The following is an 18,777-nucleotide window of genomic DNA, read 5'->3' as shown; positions in this document are numbered from 1 at the left end:
GAGGGCATGGAATGGTCGGGGGGGCAGGGAATGGGCTGGGGAGGGCAAGGAACGGGCTGGGGAGGGCATGGAGTGGACTGGGGAGGGCATGGAATGGGCTGAGGAGGGCATGGAACGGGCTGGGGAGGGCACGGAACGGGCTGGGGAGGGCATGGAACGGGCTGGGGAGGGCATGGAACGGGCTGGGAGGGCAAGGAGTGGACTGGGGGGGCATGGAATGGGCTGGAGAGGGCATGGAATGGTCGGGGGGGCAGGGAATGGCTAAGGGAGGGCATGGAGTGGGCTGGGGAGGGCACAGAATGGGCTGGGGAGGGCATGGAATGGACTGGGGAGGGCATGGAATGGACAGGGGGGCATGGAATGGCTTGGGGAGGGCACAGAATGGGCTGGGGAGGGCAAGGAAGGGACTGGGGAGGGCACAGCATGGAGGATTTCTTCCCAATATCCCATCTCTCCCTGCCCTCTGGCAGTGGGAAGCCATTCCCTGTGTCCTGTCCCTCCATCCCTTGTCCCCAGTCCCTCTCCAGCTCTCCTGGAGCCCCTTTAGGCCCTGGAAGGGGCTCTCAGCTCTCCCCAGAGCCTTCTCCTCTCCAGGCTGAACAATCCCAGTAGGTTTAGGTGGGATATTGGGAAGGAATTCTTGGCTGTGAGGGTGGTTTTCCAGAGAAGCTGTGGCTGCCCCTGGATCCCTGGAAGTGCCCAAGGCCAGGTTGGACAGAGCTTGGAGCAACAAATGTGCTTTCAATCACTAGGCCCCAGGGATGCATTTGGTGAAGTTTTCATCTTCCTCTTGGGTTGAGGGTCTCGTTCACTTCACTGCAACCACTTTCTCTACCAACACTCCCTGTTTGTGTCCTCGCAGCCATTTGGGGTAAAGGCAATTCAACATTTTAGATTAAGTTGAAATTGGCTCAGGTCATGTGTGTTATAATTTAAAATTTGTTATCTGAGCTCAATAGTCCATTAAAGAAAATACCTCACTGCTGAGAACAATTCCGAGTGATCACATTGGCTAAAACGAGCCCTGGGATGGAGAAAGAGGGAAGGAAATAACATTTTAGACTCATGGCACAGTGATCCCTCCAGGACAGAGCTGGTGCAGTGTTGGAGCTGGGATAACACAATAGAGGGTCCTAATGATTTGGAGGTTATTTTTTTTCCCTTAATTTCCTCTCTGCAGCAAAGATAAACTACTTGAATTAGATGGGGGTCACCGAGAGGAGCATTTGTGCTGCCCCAATGCTGCTGGCAGAGAGGCCCTGTGGGGAGGGCTGGGGGGAGCCCCTTGGTGATGCCCCCAGACCCCACAGCCAGCAAACAAGGACATTGCTGTCTGTCCCCCAAAAAATGAACTCTGCAGCCTCCCTGCCATCCCCACAACCACGGGGGGACAGCTCTGCTCTGGACAGGCTTCCCTCGGGCATCAAAGCCATGACCACACCGTGCAGCCTTCTCCTGGTGTCTTGGGCCACTCTTTTCACCCCATCCCAACTGGGAGGGCCTTTCCTCAGGCTGAGTCACACCCACGGATGGACAGGAGGAAGGAAGGGTGGGATCCAACACCAGTGACCACCAGAGAGCCCAGGCAGAAGGTGAGGGGCTCATTTAGTGCTGGGCTGCAGCACCCAAACCTCTGCTGGGGGGCTCAGCTGTGGGCTCTGGGAAGGAGGAGCTTCCATAAGCTGCTCTTCCCTTTTCTACCTGGAGGAAAAGAATGTGTGGTGAAGCAGTGGGGAAAGGGAAAACTCAGGGCAGGAGCAGCAGGAGACAAGGAAACAGCCCATCTGCTCCTTTTCACATTCCCACACCGTGATGTCAGGAGATCAATCCCTTGGAGAAAACAAGCCAGACCCCTTCCCCCATCCATGGCCACCTGGAGACATTTGTTGTTGGCCAAGCTTCCAAAATCTGAGATAAACATCTGCACTGTCCCACAGCTGCCGGGTCACACTTCCCGCCCCGTGTGCCCACAGGGAAAGATGTGCAGGGCAGACACTCCCACCTTCCCATAGCCGGGGGTGGCATCAGCCTGCTCAGGGGGATTCCCAGGAGGAGCCAAGAACTCCAGCAGCTCCTGCTCTCCGGGCTGACCAACAGGGGACCGGTTTCCTAAGAGGAGGCATATTCACATCATCAATCAGCCCATCAAAATGTATCCTTTTAATGAGATACCCACCCTGTTTGCTTGGCCTGGACCGGAGCGATGTTTTCCCCAGGGAACAGGCCCCTGGATAACCATGGGCACAGACTGTTACCTGCTCACCCCACCACCACCACGTGTGCTGGATCCCCTGCTCTGCTCAGCATCCCAGCTCCTGCCTCCTCCCCCTCCCAGGGACATCCTCCAGCTGCTTCCCAGGAGTCACCAGCTCCTCTGGAGCCAGAGCAGTTGTGAAACCTCCCGTGCAAGGGCAGAGCAGGGCGGTCTGTCAGCGCTCCCCCCGTCCTTGTGCACGGCTGTGTCAGGGCCAGGCAGGGATTGAAATGGCTCCTGGCAATTTCCAAGGCCATCTCCATCCATCAGGAGCCTAACGAGTCCATTACTGTCAGCTGACAGCTCTCAACACGCTTCCCTGCTCCCCCAACGCCCCGCGCTGATGGAGCTGGAATGGTTTGTGACATCCCCCCCTCCGGGAGCTGCGGCCTCGCCTCCAACACCCACCCTGGAGGGTCCCAACGAGGGTCAGCACTGACCCCCAGCCCTGGGGGTGCCCAGCTGGGCTGTGGGTACATCCCCTCCCTCACCCAGCCCCTCTGCGGGGGACAGGAATAGGAACAGGGATGGAAATGTCGGGGAAAATGAGTAATTGGGAAAATTCAAAGAAATTAGCCCAGAGAAGCTGTGGCTGCCCCTGGATCCCTGGAAGTGTCCAAGGCCAGGCTGGATGGGGCTTGGAGCAACCTGGGCTATGGGAAGGTGTCCCTGCCCAGGGTAGATGGGTACACCTGGATGGGTTTCAAGATCCCTTCCAACCCAAACCATTCATGGATTCTGTGATTCCATGAGAAGAGACAACATGAAACCCTGCTGGGGGTCACCTCCTCCTTATCAGATTTGATATGTACGTGATAACGGGGAAAAAAAATAGATCTCCATAACAAATCCATGCCCATATCCCTCCATATCCCCACAGTGCCGTGATTCATGGCTGGCCACGAGTCCCTGGGAGCGGAGCAGACACGCTGACACAACAGCACCAGCTTTGTTTCCTCATTTTCCTAAAGCTTCTCATGACCTTTCAAAGAAACCTCACACGAGTTCTCTGCCATTTCCCCTCTCCCCTTCATCCTGCTGCACGGTTACGGATCAGCCCCTGGACAAAGTGAGGTCTCAGCACCACCAGCCCCCATTTATCATTTATCATCAGCTAAAGTGTGTTTGCGACGGAGAATAAATTTGATTTTTTTTTTAATTATTTTTTTTTATTTCAAGGAGGATCTTCAACTTCTGCCAACAGCATTAACAATCTGTAAAGTAATGAGGTGCTGTTGATGGTCTCGGGCAGGTCTAGACACAAACATAATTGCCTTCTGTGCTGCTGGAGTTCATTAAGGCAGACGTGTTGCAGACCAAACCCCCATGTCACAAAGCACGGCTCAGTCCCAAATATTGACAGCCCAGGAAAGGACAGACCCCTGACCCCTCCTGATGTCCCCCAGACAGAGCCAGGGGGTTTAATGGGGCAGTTCCATGGCTCTCTCTCTCCCGGAGGCAGCCCTGGTACCAGAGGGCATTGTTAGTGCCAATTAACACCAATTATTCCTCTGGGAGCGATCACAGAGCAGCAGGATGGGCCAGGTATGACAGAGCCATGTGTGCTCCTCTCTCTGAGCTGCTCCTCCCAAGCACAGAAGGGCTGGGCTGGGTTTCAGAGATCCTCTCTCAGCCCTTTTGACCCCAGGACTGCCCCTTTTCAACATGCCACAAACCATAATGCCACCCCAACATACTCACTCATATTCCCAGCTGGATCTGCAGCTCCCGGTGTTGTCAACACCGGGAAGTGGAGCATTGGGAACCACAGAATCATAGAATCATGGAATGGTTTGGGTGGGAAGGGACCTTAAAGCTCATCTCCTTCCACCCCTGCCCTGGGCAGGACACGTCCCACTAGATCAGGTTGGTCCAAGCCCCATCCAAGCTGGCCTGGAACATTCCAGGGGTGGGACATCTGAGGAGGATTTAAACTGGACACCTGCTCTCCTCAGGAAGCCCAGCTCCTGATCCCAGCCCCCTGTTCCCCACTCTGCTGGATCAGAGCAGAGCCCCTCACCAAGGGTGCACCCCCCCAACCCCAGGCTGCTCCTCTCTGCCCCAAAACCACACTGGGGGCTCACCTGGGACCCTCCAGAAACCTCCCAAACCACCCCAAGGCAAACACCGGGATAAAGCAGCTTTTGGGGCTGGGGATTTGGGGTGTGAGCCCTCCAGAGCTGCAGGTGTCGGGGTGGGAGCTCGGGGGGGTTTAACCAGGCTCTGTCTGTCGTGACAAAAGCTCCCCCTAATCAGCACAATAAATTACCGCGGTGCCCTCTCTGGGCTGCAGCCTCATGCAAATTGAGCCGAGCACTCCATCGTTATCCCGGTGCTCTAATTAGGCTTCCCAGCACTGAGAGCGGGGTGGAGCCCGTGCGGGGCCATTCCTTACTCCTTAATGATGTTCTCCCTTCCCGGGAACAGCTCCGGGGGACGCTGTGTGCGCAGACAGAAAGGGCAGCTCGTTTTGTTAAACGCATCCCTTGATCCTTTGAAAAAAAAAAAAAAAAAAAGGAAAAGCCTGGGATCAGCATCACATGGGGGAATTGCTGTCATCACGCTGCATCTCCTCCAGGAGTGGTTTAATCCCTCCTGGAGCTGGAACCCTCCCAGGCTCTTGCAGCAAAGGAGCTTTTAAGCCATCCAAGAGAAGCAGAGAGTGATGGACTTCCCCGGGACCAGAGTGGAGGAAAAACAGCCCATTTTTCAGGAGACAAACACAAACACTTTGCTTCCTGCTACTGCTGCACGACCTGGAGCTGAAAGGTTTCCTGTGATAGAGCTTTGGCTGTAATTAAAAAACCACAGCCACTCACCTAATGGTTTGAGTCCCTGGATCTCTCCCCACATCCATCGGCGTGGTTCTGGCAGCCCCTTTGCATTGCAGATCCCAGGCCCTGCTCTGGGTTCTTCCCAGGTCCAGACCCCCCAGTCTGGATTCATCACGAATCCCAGAAGGGTTTGGGTTGGAATGGACCTTAAATGACATCCAGTCCCACCCCCTGCCATGGGCAGGGGCACCTTCCACTATCCCAGGCTGCTCCAAGCCCCGTCCAAGGGATGGGGCAGCCACACATATTTGTATCTCAGGAGAACCTGGCTGCTTTTCCCCCTCACAGCTTCCCATCCAAGCTCCAAAAGTCAGCCAGCAAAAGAAAAGGTTATAAAACCTTAACTGCATCACTGGCCACGGACACAATTCCTGCAGAGCCCGGCAGGACCAGCAGCAGGGACACTGATGTGTGTGCAGTGAGGAATTTTGGGAGCAAACAGGAGAGGAGAGGGAGCAGTGGCCGTACCCCCACCCCACCCCACAGGTACCCACTGCCCACAGCAGTGCCAGCCCTCCCCTGGCAAAACCCCACTAGGAAACAGGACACGAGGGAAAAAACCCAGGCATAAATGATGCATGTGCCAGGCCTTTGGGTAATTAACGTCCCCCTGAGCTGGCTGGGGAAGCTGCACCTCAGCCCTGCCCGGTGTTGTGCTAATTAAAGGCCGATTTTGTTACGGGGAGCCCTTTGTGTGAGAGGTTCACACAATCCAGCCTGAATTTTATGACCTGTGGGCTCCGTGCAGTGGGTAAACTGATGATCCTGGATTGTGCAATGCTCATTAAACCTTAATGCCGGGTGTGCTTCCAGCCCCGCTCCTGCAAGGCAGCTAATCATCTCTGGAATAATGGGACAAAGCTCCGCTCCCCCCAGTCCTTCCCTGGAATCAGGAGCCACCACGGCCCCACCCATCCCACCTGAGGAGAGGCTGGAAACTTTCTTCACTTCTTCAGTATCCTGCCAGTGAGGAGTTCCAGGGATTAGGAGATGGTTCCTGCACTGAACAGGCCTGCAGGAACCAGGATTACAGGAATAATCATGGAATCACCAAAGAGTTTGGGTTGGAAGGGACATTAAAGCTCATCCAGTGCCACCCCCTGCCATGGGCAGGAACACCTTCCACTGCTCCAGGTTGCTCCAAGCCCTGTCCAACCCGGCCTTGGACATTTCCAGGGATCCAGGGGCAGCCACAGTTTCTCTGGGCAACCTGGGCCAGGGCCTGCCCACCCTCCCAGGGAAGAATTCCTTCCCCATATCCCATCTATCCCTGCCCTCTGGCAGTTTGAAGTTATAAATTCCATCATGAGGTGATGCCAGTGAGGACCATCCCAACACCTTTCCAAGGACTGTCCCCTGTCCCTGTGTCCATCCCAGCCTCCGGTGCTTTGACTCCGCATCCGCCGCCGCTTTTTCCGAGAGCACTTTGTGCCTCTGTGGGATTTTATTAAAGTGTGCCAAACAATTCTAATTTATTCCTGCCAGCTCAAACGATAATTTCTCTCCACTCCTGTTTTCCTAAATTGCTACCTTTATTTTTGCAATGTGTATATAATTACCAAATGTTACTCGATTCCACCCAAAATTCCTCTCCTTGGAATAGCGGCGATGTCTACTCACTGCTGTCAATTTTTTTTTAAATGTTATGATTGATAAAATTAAACTGTGAAGCAAGGCATGAAATCTGTCTCATAGACACCATTTTTTTTTTTTTTTTTTTTTTTTGCTTGGCAAGAGGAGAAAACAATGCCAGGCAGAGAGGAATCCACAAAATGATTCACTGGAGAATGGGGGGAAACTTGTGGTTTTTTGCTTGAAGAACTTAATAAGACATCCAGAGCCACTCTGAGCTGGATTGTTATATTCAATTACTTATGAGGCCCCAAGTTTCTCCACTTTAATTGCTCGAAGCAGGGAAGCTTTAGTCACAGTGTAATGTACCCAGGCATGTACGGGGTTTAATGAATCATCCTAACTCTGCACTCCAAGCAATTAGGTAAATCTGGCTGTTAGTTAGTGAGGCATAAAATAAATTTAATCTCTCTTCTAAAAAATCAATTATAGTGCTGTAATGTATAATTCAATTTGGGTCATGCTACATAAATTTTCTGGTTTTAGTATGTTTTTCAGGCGGTTGTTATTAGGTTTGCAGGCTGCATGTGTGTGACTGCAGGGAGGGGATGCTTTAGGAAACATCCCCAAAGTTCCAGCAGGAAATGGAGGGATAGGACAAGGAGTTAGGGGTTTAAACTGAGAGAGGGAAGCGATTCTTCCTGGGGAGGGTGGTGAGGCCCTGGCACAGGCTGTCCAGCCTGGAGAAGACTCCAGGGAGACCTAAGAACCCTTTCCAGTGCCTAAAGGGGCTCTAAGAAAGCTGGAGAGGGTCTTGGGATAAGGTCTATAGTGACAGGATGAAAGGGAATGGCTTCCCACTGCCAGAGGGCAGGGTTGGATGGGATATTGGGAAGGAATTCTTCCCTGTGAGGGTGGGGAGGCCCTGGCACAGGTTGCCCAGAGAAGCTGTGGCTGCCCCTGGATCCCTGGAAGTGTCCAAGGCCAGGCTGGACGGGGCTTGGAGTGACCTGGGCTAGTGGAAGGTGTCCCTGCCCATGGCAGGGGGTGGGATGGAATGGGCTTTAAGGTCCCTTCCAGCCCAAAACATCCCAGGATCCCATGACTCTAAAACATCCTGGCTGCTGCTGGAAGGTGGCAGATGTGGTGGCACAACCCCGGTGCTGCCCCTGGCATGGCAAGGCTGGGATCTCCTCTCCTCCCTGCAGGCCCCCGAGGTGCCCTCCTGCTCCACATGGGAATCCCTCCAAAATCAGGGCAGTGCTGGAGCCTGGGAATGCCGGGAGCAGGTGAGTCACGGGCTGGTGCCGCCCGGCGGGAATCGTGGGAAGCACCCACGCTTGGAATGGCGTGGGAGCTGCTGGGCCTTCCAGTGAAACACAGGGCAGCAACAGCAACAGGCTGTGAGTGCCCTGGGGCACCTCCCGGGCACCGGCAGGGCAGGGAGGTCCCGGGTAAAGTGGCACATTGCTGGGTGTTCCCTCCCGGCACCAGGGGCTGGCACTGCTGGGACACACAGGGCTGCTCCCCCTGCCCATGGATCTCACTCTGCATTTTCACAGGAAAGCCCAAAGGAAAAGGCTTTGCTGGCTCTGTGACAGGACAGAACCTGCTGGAAGAGCAGGAGTCTTAAACCATGTTTTCCCAGAGGGAGCAGGGTGTGATACCATAGAATCATGGAATCATTTGGGCTGGAAAAGATCACAGAAGCATGGAATCACAGAATGGTTTGGGTTGGAAGGGACCTTAAAGCTCATCCAGTGCCACCCCCTGCCATGGGCAGGAACACCTTCCACTGTCCCAGGTTGCTCCAAGCCCCATCCAACCTGGCCTTGGACACTCCCAGGGATCCAGGGGCAGCCACAGCTTCTCTGGGCAACCTGTGCCAGGGCCTCCCCACCCTCCCAGGGAACAATTCCTTCTGAACATCAAAACTAAATTATTGAGATCTCTGAATTCATCAAGTCCAAGCGAAGCCAAGAAGCAGCAGAGAGTCCCTGAGGACACTGGAACACGGAAACCCAGCGGGGAGCCCAAGCACAGGCTCTGCTTCCAGAGGGTTTCCCCTTTCCCGGCCTGATTCCTGCTCCCCCAGGCACGTGGCAGTGCCAACACCACACTCTGGCAGGACACGGGGGCCGCTGGAGGGGCTGGGGCCAGGTTTTGGTGGGCACAGCCGTGTCCTGCATCCCAGGGAAGCCAAGGGAGCGCATTCCCAGCGCCTCCAGCGCCGCTCCCGGCACACGGAGCCTGCGCAGAGCGCCCAGAGCGGCTTAATCTCCTAATTAAGCTTTGCTTCTCAGTGGGTGATCAGGGCTTCGCAGTTTATTAAAGCCTTTCCTCTTTTGATAATCTTTTCCTCTGCTTCCATTTCTTTTGGAGGAGGATTCTATCTAAAGCTCCCTCCAGCTGCCCAGTCTCTGACAAAACAAATTACCCCGGCCGTTTTTATACTGATTGGGAATTTTTCCACCCCCACATCTCCTTTCTGAAGTAAAAACCCAATAGATATTTATATTTATTCACATCGAATGTGCTTCCCGATCCCTGAAAACCCTAATGAGTTTTCACGCAGCTTCCAAGGCTCTGGCTCTTATTTATTTAATTCCTTTATTGATTTGGAACATTCTAAAAACCTTTGTTTGCAATCTGCATCTGCTTTGGGGCTTCAGGGCTGACTAACAAACACCCAAAATAGGAGGTGGGAATAATGACAGGGCAGCCATTCCACACACGGCCGCGTTACGTCCCGTCTGGCTCCATCCATGAGATAAGTGTTATTTAAAATCCACCAGCCAAGTGCAGATTTTATTGCAGCACAACCTCCCAACTGCAAAAAAAAAAAAAAAAAAAAACAACCCTCCTCAACCCTCTGTCAAAATAAGCTCTCGCTATTGTTAGGCCAGCCCAAGGCGTTGCTGAGCATTCCTTCCTCCTCGCCAGCTCAGTGCAGTTTATTCCCTGGATTTTGAGCTCCAGGCATGTGGAGCTGGGGGATCCCCCCAGGGTGAACTCACGGGGAAGTGATGCTGGGTCCAGGCTCCTTAAGGACCAGGCTGGACTCCGACCCCACACATGCAAACGGGGCATATTTCCAGGATTTTGTGCAAGGCAAAGGATGCTCCTGCTCCAGGGCTCACCTCCAGAGAGGTGGGAATAACCCCAGTTCCAGCACGGCCTGGCCTGAAATGGCTCTAGGGAATGGGATGTGTTCCTGTGGCCTTGTCTCTCCCAGAGATGTCCCCTCAGGCTGCTCAGAGCCCAGACACACCCCAGTTTTGGGAGGCAGGGCACATCCATCCGCTCTCCATCCCAGAGTGGGATCTGCAGGAAGTGTTTTCCTGACACCCTCAGTTTGGTATCACAGAGGGGATTTCAAATTAAAGCTTCAAATTAAAATGCTTGGCCTTAATTACACCACGGAGCAGACAGGAACCCACACACTCCAGAAGTTGGGCTTGGCCTCTTTCATCCCTGTCACCACGACCTAATAATGATCCCAGATGGAACCATCACTCCCAGTCCCACACGCTGGGCTAGAAGTTGTATCGGCATTTCATACAATCCTGGAATGGTTTGGGATGGAAGGGACATTAAAGCTCATCCAGTTCTATCCCTGCCACGGGCAGGGACACCTTCCACTAGCCCAGGTTGCTCCAAGCCTCATCCAGCCTGGCCTTGGACACTTCCAGGGATCCAGGGGCAGCCACAGCTTCTCTGGGCAACCTGTGCCAGGGCCTCCCCACCCTCCCAGGGAACAATTTATTCAGGACCTAATCACTAATTCCATGATCAATATGCTCAGTGGGCTTTTGGGAATGGCCCCAGCCCCGTGCTCCTGCCATGCTGAAATTCCCCCAAACCAGGTTTTAAGGGAACCTGTTCCCTCCACCCCAGCTCCCAACCAGGGGGGTTAATCAGGCCAATAACCAACCCTAAATTAGGAGGGAATTAGTGCAAAATAATCGTTAAGCCCTCCGAGTTCCTAAACTCCAGCAGACCTTTCCCATCCTTTGATGTGCCTGGGTTTTAATAAGCCCTGGAGGGGTTCCAGGACCACAGGGGACGCGGGAGAAATGGTCCATATAAATATATCCCCGCCATGTGTCCGAGCGCCCGCGGGGACGGACACCCACGGGGGCCCTGGGGCACATCCCGATGGATGCAGAGCCCTCCTCCTCCCGGGATCCTATTTTCACACTCGTAGCAGAGCTGACCTTTGGCTGGGGCTGCCAGCTGCTTATAATTTTGACAGATGCAAGCACATTTCTGGGAAGCCGTATCCCGTCGGTGGCTAAAGATCAACAGGCTCTGCTCAGGCGTTAGGAAGATTGATTGGCTCAGGAGAATCCCATTTGCAGCCCCAACTGAGAATAGGTTTACCACGGAGAGGCGTTAATGACTTTGATATCAACGATCTAAATATGTCAACCTGCGACTCGTGTTGGTATTAAGGCACACTATATTTATACAAAACAGCCATTAGCAGAATGCTAATTAATGTGATTCACTTTCCAAGTAAATCCCAGCCCTTCCAAGTGGTGTAATGCAAGACTTTAATCTGCCTGGAACTGCTGCTGCGCCCGGTCATTCCTCGGGATTAGCCAGATTTATTTTTGCTGATGTTTCATATGGCACCCCCAGGTTGGGTTGTTGTACCAGGGCTGGTGCCCCTGGGTGCTTCCCAAAGGCTCCTGAGAGACAACTCAATCTGGACAGTCCCAGTCCCACAACCTGCCTGAGCAGGTACAGGAACCAGCTCAGGTCCACAGAGCCCAGATCACAGGGTTTGGGTGGGAGGGACCTTAAAGACATTAAAGACCTTAAAGACATTCAAGACCTTAAAGACATTCCTGTTCCATCCCCTGTCATGGGCAGGGACACCTTCCACCAGCCCAGGGTGCTCCAAGCCCCGTCCAACCTGGCCTTGGACACTTCCAGGGATCCAGGGGCAGCCACAGCTTCTCTGGGCAGCCTGTGCCAGGGCCTTCCCACGCTCATAGCCAAGAATTCCTTCCCAATATCCCATCTCTCCCTGCCCTCTGGCAGTGGGAAGCCATTCCCCCTTGTCCAGTCCCTCCAGTCCTTGTCCCAAGTGCCTTTCCAGCCCTCTTGGAGCCCCTTTATGTACCAGAAGATGCTCTAAGGTCTCTCTGGAGACCTACCCTGAAATGGGATGAGCTGGGAATGCCAGCACTGTTCTCCATCTGCAGGAGATCATTAATGCCCTGGGATTTTCTCCTGCACACATATGGGCTGATCCTGGGACAGATGGAACCCTGGAGAAGGTGAGGTGTGGACTGGCTGCTCCACAGGGCCCCTGCTCCATCACCCTGCAGCGTGGGAACAGCAGCTCCCCCAGGCTCTCCAAGCCAGCCCTGGCTGCCCAGTGAGCCCAGTGAGCCCTGGGAGGGTGTGCCAGTGTCTCCTGGAGGATGTGTCACCCCCTCTGGCCTCTGCTGCCAGGCCCAGGTTGGGAACAGCCTCGCTGGCAATGGAAGCTGCGCCTCGGCAGGTGCTGCTCCGTATAGGGGGTAATTAAATGAGGGAGTTAAGGAGTTTTATCCCAACTGCCCAGGCTCCAGGAGCATCTGGATCAGTCTGGACCAATCCCTGCCACGCTCCCAGGCCAGCAGAGCACAACACTCCCATCACCCCAGCCATGAGCCTCCTCCCAGCTGCATTCAGGCACCAAAGCCTGAATCTATGGATTACATCCAGTTTTGCTGCCTAAAGCTTGCAAGGGGGAAGAGGCTGGCAATCCTGGCCTGAAAGGTGCCACGAGAGGAGCCAAATCAAGCCAATCTTAATTGCCACCGACTCCCTCTTGGCTGTGCCCTTGAGCAGGCAGAGCTGCAGAGCCAAGGCACAGCGGTTCCACAGCCAGGCACTGGGAAGCTGCTGCCACCGGGAAGATTAATGGAGCAGAGGCACAAAAATAGGAAAGAAAATGAAAAGCGAGTAAACACAGAGCTGCTAAAACGCTCTGCTGCTCCCCGAACACCCGGGTCACTGGAGGGTGTCCCCCCCCCACTGACAGGCCGTGACACCAGTCCCATTAACAGCCCATTAGCAGACATGCAAGATATTTTTTTCTCCTTAAAAAATGTGAACAAGTGCCTTGGGAGAGGCGGGGAGGGTTTATCCAGGAGCAAAACAAAGCTGCCTCTCTCCACAAGCTGCTCTGATTGGGAGATGATGGTGAAACTGGGTGAATTTACTCCCAAAGCCTTCGCGGTGTTGCTCCTTTGTCCTGAATCTGGTGATGGTTTTAAACATTGTGCTCATGGAAGATGCTGTGGGATGGCAAGAACCCCCCTTGCCAGATCAGTGCATCACTTGTTCTGCTGAAATCTCGATGGGCAGGGACAACTTCCACTAGCCCAGGTTGCTCCAAGCCCCGTCCAACCCGGCCTTGGACACTTCCAGGGATCCAGGGGCAGCCACAGCTTCTCTGGGCAACCTGGGCCAGGGCCTCACCACCCTCACAGGGAAGAATTCCTTCTCAATATCCCATCTATCCCTGCCCTCTGGCAGTGGGAAGCCATTCCCTGTGTCTTGTCTATCCAGGCCCTTGTCCCAAGTCCCTCTCCAGAGACATCCCTTCTGGAAATGATCAGCAAAATAAAAACCTGCTTTTTTTCCTTCTGAGCCAGAAAAACCCCAGAAAGTGCTGAGGCCCTTTAACAACAAGGAGCATTGGGGCAGCTCCAGGGCTTCTCCTCGCAGCCAAAAAGTCTTTTTCTTAAAAACAAAAAAGCGTGCTGTGTGTCCAAGGCCACAGGCGAGGGGCCGGGCAGCTGCTCCCGGGCTCTGCTGCGCCGGGACACGGCGAGATTCCAGGGATGCAGCCGGCAGGGATGAAAGGCGGTGGCTGTGGCTGCTGCCTGCGGGGGTGAGCGGGGTCTGACGGCTCCGTGTGGGCAGCCGGGGAGGTCCCTCCTTGGGTGACACGCCGAGGGCAGATCCCGGCTGCTGCCGGAGCCGGGGCCAGAGCCTTGGCTGACACCCAGCGCGCCCCGGCCAGCGCCAGCAGCGCACATTTTGGCTCATTACGCCGCATTTTCACCCAAGGCGGTGCCAAGTAACACCTCTGAGACGGGAAACTCGCGGAGCCCGTGCAGGCTGGGGGGGCCCGGCCCGGCCCGGGGGGTCACTGGGGCCAGGGTGGCACCAGCTAGGTCGGTGACATTTGTCATCGCTGCCACTGCCCACGGGGGTGCTGCCAGTGCAGGCGCTTCCCACCGGAGCTGGGACAGGGGAGGAGCCCGACTATCGCCCTCCTGCCTCTGCTGAGAGCGTGACCCGGACCAAAATCCTCTGGGACGGGCACTCGGGGTAAGTGGAAAATCCCCTGGGGGGAACTAATGGTGCAGGATCCTCGTGGGATTCCGGGATGGGATGCTGGGAGGGAGGCAGGCTGTGCACCGGGAGGAGGGGAGCCTCCTGCTCCAGCCTGGATGCCATGGGCAGTGGGAAACACAGAATCAATCAGGTTGGAAAAGACCTCTGAGGTCATCGAGTCCAACCTTTGACTGACAGAAGGAAAAGGCTCTGGCAGAGCAGCATCAAGCAGCATCAAGTACCCACCTTCCTGGGAAAGGGACCCCTTTATTCTCCTCTCCAGGGGAATTTCTCCAGCATTTTCCCGTTCTGCAGCTCCTCTGATTCTTGGGATCCCCCCCCCCCGTTAGTCCCTCCCACAGCCCATGGCTAAACCCGGGCTTAAGGCAGCGCCCTGAGGGACCCACACATCCCTGTTATCACCTCCCTCCCCAGCAGCACATCCCGGCAGCACATCCCGGCCTCCGACACATTCCAGCTGGAAGGCTCGGCCATAAATCTTGTGGGGGCTGCAGGAGCTCCCCCTGACCCCGATGTGTGTCGGCTCCCTCCCACCCCGGCACGGCCACGGCCGCTCCCGAGCCGCTGACAGCCCGGGGGGGGAACATCTGGCTCTGCTCAGAGCCCCGCCACAGACAGGGGGAGGGAGGGATGCAGTATGCAGTTCCCATATACAGTATGCAGTTCCCATATACAATAAGCAATTCCCATACACGGTATGCAATTCCCATATCCAACATGCAGTTCCCATCCCAGCCGTGCTTTAATGCTCCTGTGCTTGGTGCCCTCTGGAAAATCAAAGGAATGAGGTGTTCCAGTGACAGCCTGGCCTGGGAAGTGCAGCCAGAGCAGTGTGTGGGACACAGTGGGGGGGAGCAGGGGCTGCAGGAATGGGGATTGGGAGCATAATCCCACTCTCCCAGTGGGGTTGTGCCTGGGGTTGTATCAGTTTTCCACAGCTCAGGGAAGGTTCTCCCCAGGTCTGGGTTGCTGAGGTCAGGGGGTTCATCGTGATGTGCCTGAGGCAAAGCATCAGTGAAGACTTCCCCCTTCAGGAGAGGGACCCCCAGGGCAGCTCCATGGCTTTGCCTGGCTCGGCCCTTCCTGGAATTCCCCGCCGAGCTTCACACCCAGGGAAAATGGGTTCCAGAAAGTTGACATCTGGGATATGTGTCTGGGATAAAAATAGTTTGAATGGGGCAATGTGGAGGGATGGATGGATCATAGGCCATGAGGAACTCACCAGAAGAGACCTTTTTCAAGGGAAACCATCCTAAAATTCAGCAAATTAGGAGAAGCATGGACCTGTTGGAGCAATTCCAGAGGAGGCCATGGAGATACTCCAAGGCTGGAGCCCCTCGGCTCTGGAGCCAGGCTGGGAGAGCTGGGGGGTTCACCTGGAGAGGAGAAGGATCCAGGGAGACCTGAGAGCCCCTTCCAGGGCCTAAAGGGGCTCCAGGAGAGCTGGAGAGGGACTGGGGACAAGGGCTTGGAGGAATAGGACAAGGGCAATGGCTTCCCACTGCCAGAGGGCAGGGATAGATGGATACTGGGAAGGAATTCCTGGCTGTGAGGGTGGGGAGGCCCTGGCACAGGTTTCCCAGAGAAGCTGTGGCTGCCCCTGGATCCCTGGAAGTGTCCAAGGCCAGGTTGGACGGGGCTTGGAGCCACCACAAACCACCGAGTGATGCCCATGGGGCACCTCCCCCTTTCCATGCCAGGGATCACCCACATCCCACCCACATCGTGCCCTGAAGTCCCCCTGAGCTCTCACTGAATCCAAGAGCAAAGGAAATCACACATGAACACTCATCCCATCCATCCACCTGAATATTCCTGGCTCTGAGTTCTCCTGGCACCGGGGCTGCCCCTTCCCACATCCCCAGCCACGCGCCGGGGGATGATCGGGCGGATTTGCAACATGTTTGTTTCCTTAATTGTCTCCCTGCTCTGTTTTCTAATTGGAGATGTCTTAACACAAATAATTATAGCCAAGTAACTGATTAATCATTCAAATGAAATTAAAACTGAGTGAGTGATTTAATATATTTAGATAACGCACATGTGCGGGGGGGAAAAAAAGCGACACTTATCTCCAATTGTCACTCCAAAAGGATGAGCTCCAATTATGGATGTGGGGAGAAAACAGAGGTGTAAAGTTCAGAATCCAAATTATTGTGTAAACTGTTGACACATTCTGAACACTGTTATTTAAATGCCATTAAATAGATATTTAAATGAGAATGAGTAATTGCATCAATAATTCATTTGCAGCTTAAATAGAAACTTCCATGCAACGTTTGCTGTAGGAACAGGACAGCTTGGCTTTGATGCTTTGAAATGTTGGGATGGAGGAAGAATCTCTAAAAGGCATTTAATAGCAGCCCCAAGGCTGAGGTCTGATCCCAAACCAGCTGGGAGGTAAAGAAAAGCACAAGAATTCCCATTTCTTGTCTTCCCATCGAGGATGTGAGGCTGCAGAGGTGGCCTGGTGTGTTGAGACCTGCAGGTCTCCATGCCTGGGAATCCATTGCTCAGCAGAGACGTGGGATTGGAACAGGCAGACGATGTTTTCCCAATTATTTCACAATAATGGAAGCCCCTCCCCTGCCCCCAGGCAGCAAACACCACGTGGGGACTCTGGAATTGGGGGTGAGTTGGGTTTGCTGCCTGTGCAGGCAGGGCCCAGCCCCTGCCTGGGATTTGGGCTCTTCAGAGTGAGCCCTCTTGCTCCCTCCTGTGAGATTGGTGTCTCACAGGGCTGTGCTGGCACAGAATGATGGAGTCATGAAATTGCATGGGAAGGGACCTTGGAGTCACCCAGTTCCACCCCCTGCCATGGGCAGGGACACCTTCCACTAGCCCAGCCTGGCCTTGGACACTTTCCAGGGATCCAGGGGCAGCCACAGCTTCTCTGGGAAACCTGTGCCAGGGCCTCCCCACCCTCACAGGGAAGAATTCCTTCCCAATATCCCATCTCTCCCTGCCCTCTGGCAGTAGGAAGCCATTCCCTGTATCCTGTCCCTCCATCCCTTGTCCCCAGTCCCTCTCCAGCTCTCCTGGAGCCCCTTTAGGCCCTGGAAGGGGCTCTCAGCTCTCCCTGAATCCTTCTCTTCTCCAGGTGAACCCCCCCAGCTCTCCCAGCCTGGCTCCAGAGCAGAGGGGCTCCAGCCCTGGGAGCATCTCTGTGGCCTCCTCTGGACTCTCTCCAGCAGCTCCACGTCCTTCTGCTGTAGTTGCCCAGAGCTGGAGCAGCTCTGCAGGTGGAGTCTCACCTGAGTGGGGCAGAGGGGCAGAATCCCCCCCTGCCCTGCTGGGAATGAGCCCAGGATGTGGTTGCTCAAGACACTCGAGACCTTCCTGTCCATGAGGAGCTGGGATCTGGGAGGTGCAGGAATGTGGTGTAGATGCCTCAGCTTTATCCCAGATCCTGGGGAGGCTCCAAGAACACCAACCCCCCTCTTGTCCCCGCTCCCAGCACAAGGTGTATATATATATATATATATAAATATATATTACTTAGCCCTGCTGCATTAAAAATATGATTGTCAGCCTCTGTAATTTTCCAGTGACAGCTCGAAAAGAAACAGCTGAGCCACAGAGCTCCAGCTCCACATGCCATCTATTTCTCCTGTCAGCTCCAGAGAGATCTTAATTATAATGGCTTTTGGTGCTCATTCCTTCCTAATGCTGTAACAGGGAGATGATTGCAGCCGTAAATGAGCGATCAGTCTATTCCCTGCTGGGAAGTAAAACTGGTTGTCAGGCTGGGGAGGGCCAGCTCTGCCAGAAACGGCTCCCCAGCTCCAGCTCCTGTTGCAGGCTGGAGATAAAATTGAATTTGGCTTAGTCAGAGCTGCGAGTTACAGGGCACAAGGTGGTAATTGGGCCAGGAATGGAGAGGAGAGAGAGGCTTCAGTGGCTGCAGAGCCAGGGAGGGTCGAGTCTGTGTCGGCTGCAATAGGGATCACAGAACCACAGGATCACAGGATCTGCTGAGCTGGGAGGGACCCACAAGGATCATCCAGTCCAACCCTTATCCCTGCACAGGCCCATCCCCAAGAGTCACCCCCTGTGCCCCAGAGGATCAGCCAAACCCTCCTGGAGCTCTGGCAGCCTTGGTGCTGTGCCCACTGCCCTGGGGAGCCTGGGCAGTGCCCAACCAGCCTCTGGGGGAAGAACCTTTTGCTGAGATCCAACCTGAGCCTGCCCTGACACAGCTCCAGCCATTCCCTGGCTGCTGTCCCTCCTCCCACAGAGCAGAGCTCAGGATGAGCCTGGCCCTGGTCTCTGGCTTGGCTGGCACTGGCTCAGGGCTGCTGTGTCCCTGTCACCCCTCCTGCACCTCAGGAGCTCCTGCACCCACTCAGCTTTGCCCAAGTGAAGGCAAATTCCAGCCAGGGAAAAGGTTTCCAATGGATGTCAGAAAGTTTGGGATTTCTCTGACCCAAGGCAGAAGCAAAGCCCAGGGGACTCATGGGGTCATGTCCCCTTGCTCCAGCAGGTGAAGGAGCCTCATGTGGGAAAACACAGGGAAAACCCCACTGAAAGCCACTCCTGAATACATTCAGCCCCTTTTCCCAGGGAACAAGGGACAGGATGAGAGGACACAGCCTCAAGCTGCACCAGAGGAGGGTCAGGTTTGACATCAGGAGGAATTTCTCCCTGGAAAGGGTGGTGAGGCCTTGGCAGGGGCTGCCCAGGGAGGTTTGGAGTGCCCAGCCCTGGAGGTGTCCCAGGAAGGCCTGGCCGTGGCACTCAGTGCTCTGGGCT

This window comes from Corapipo altera, unplaced genomic scaffold (genome assembly GCF_003945725.1).
Source record: "Corapipo altera isolate COAL_440 unplaced genomic scaffold, ASM394572v1 349, whole genome shotgun sequence".
NCBI lineage: Eukaryota > Metazoa > Chordata > Aves > Passeriformes > Pipridae > Corapipo > Corapipo altera.
The sequence above is the reverse complement of the archived record's forward strand: the minus strand, read 5'-3'. Positions refer to the sequence as shown.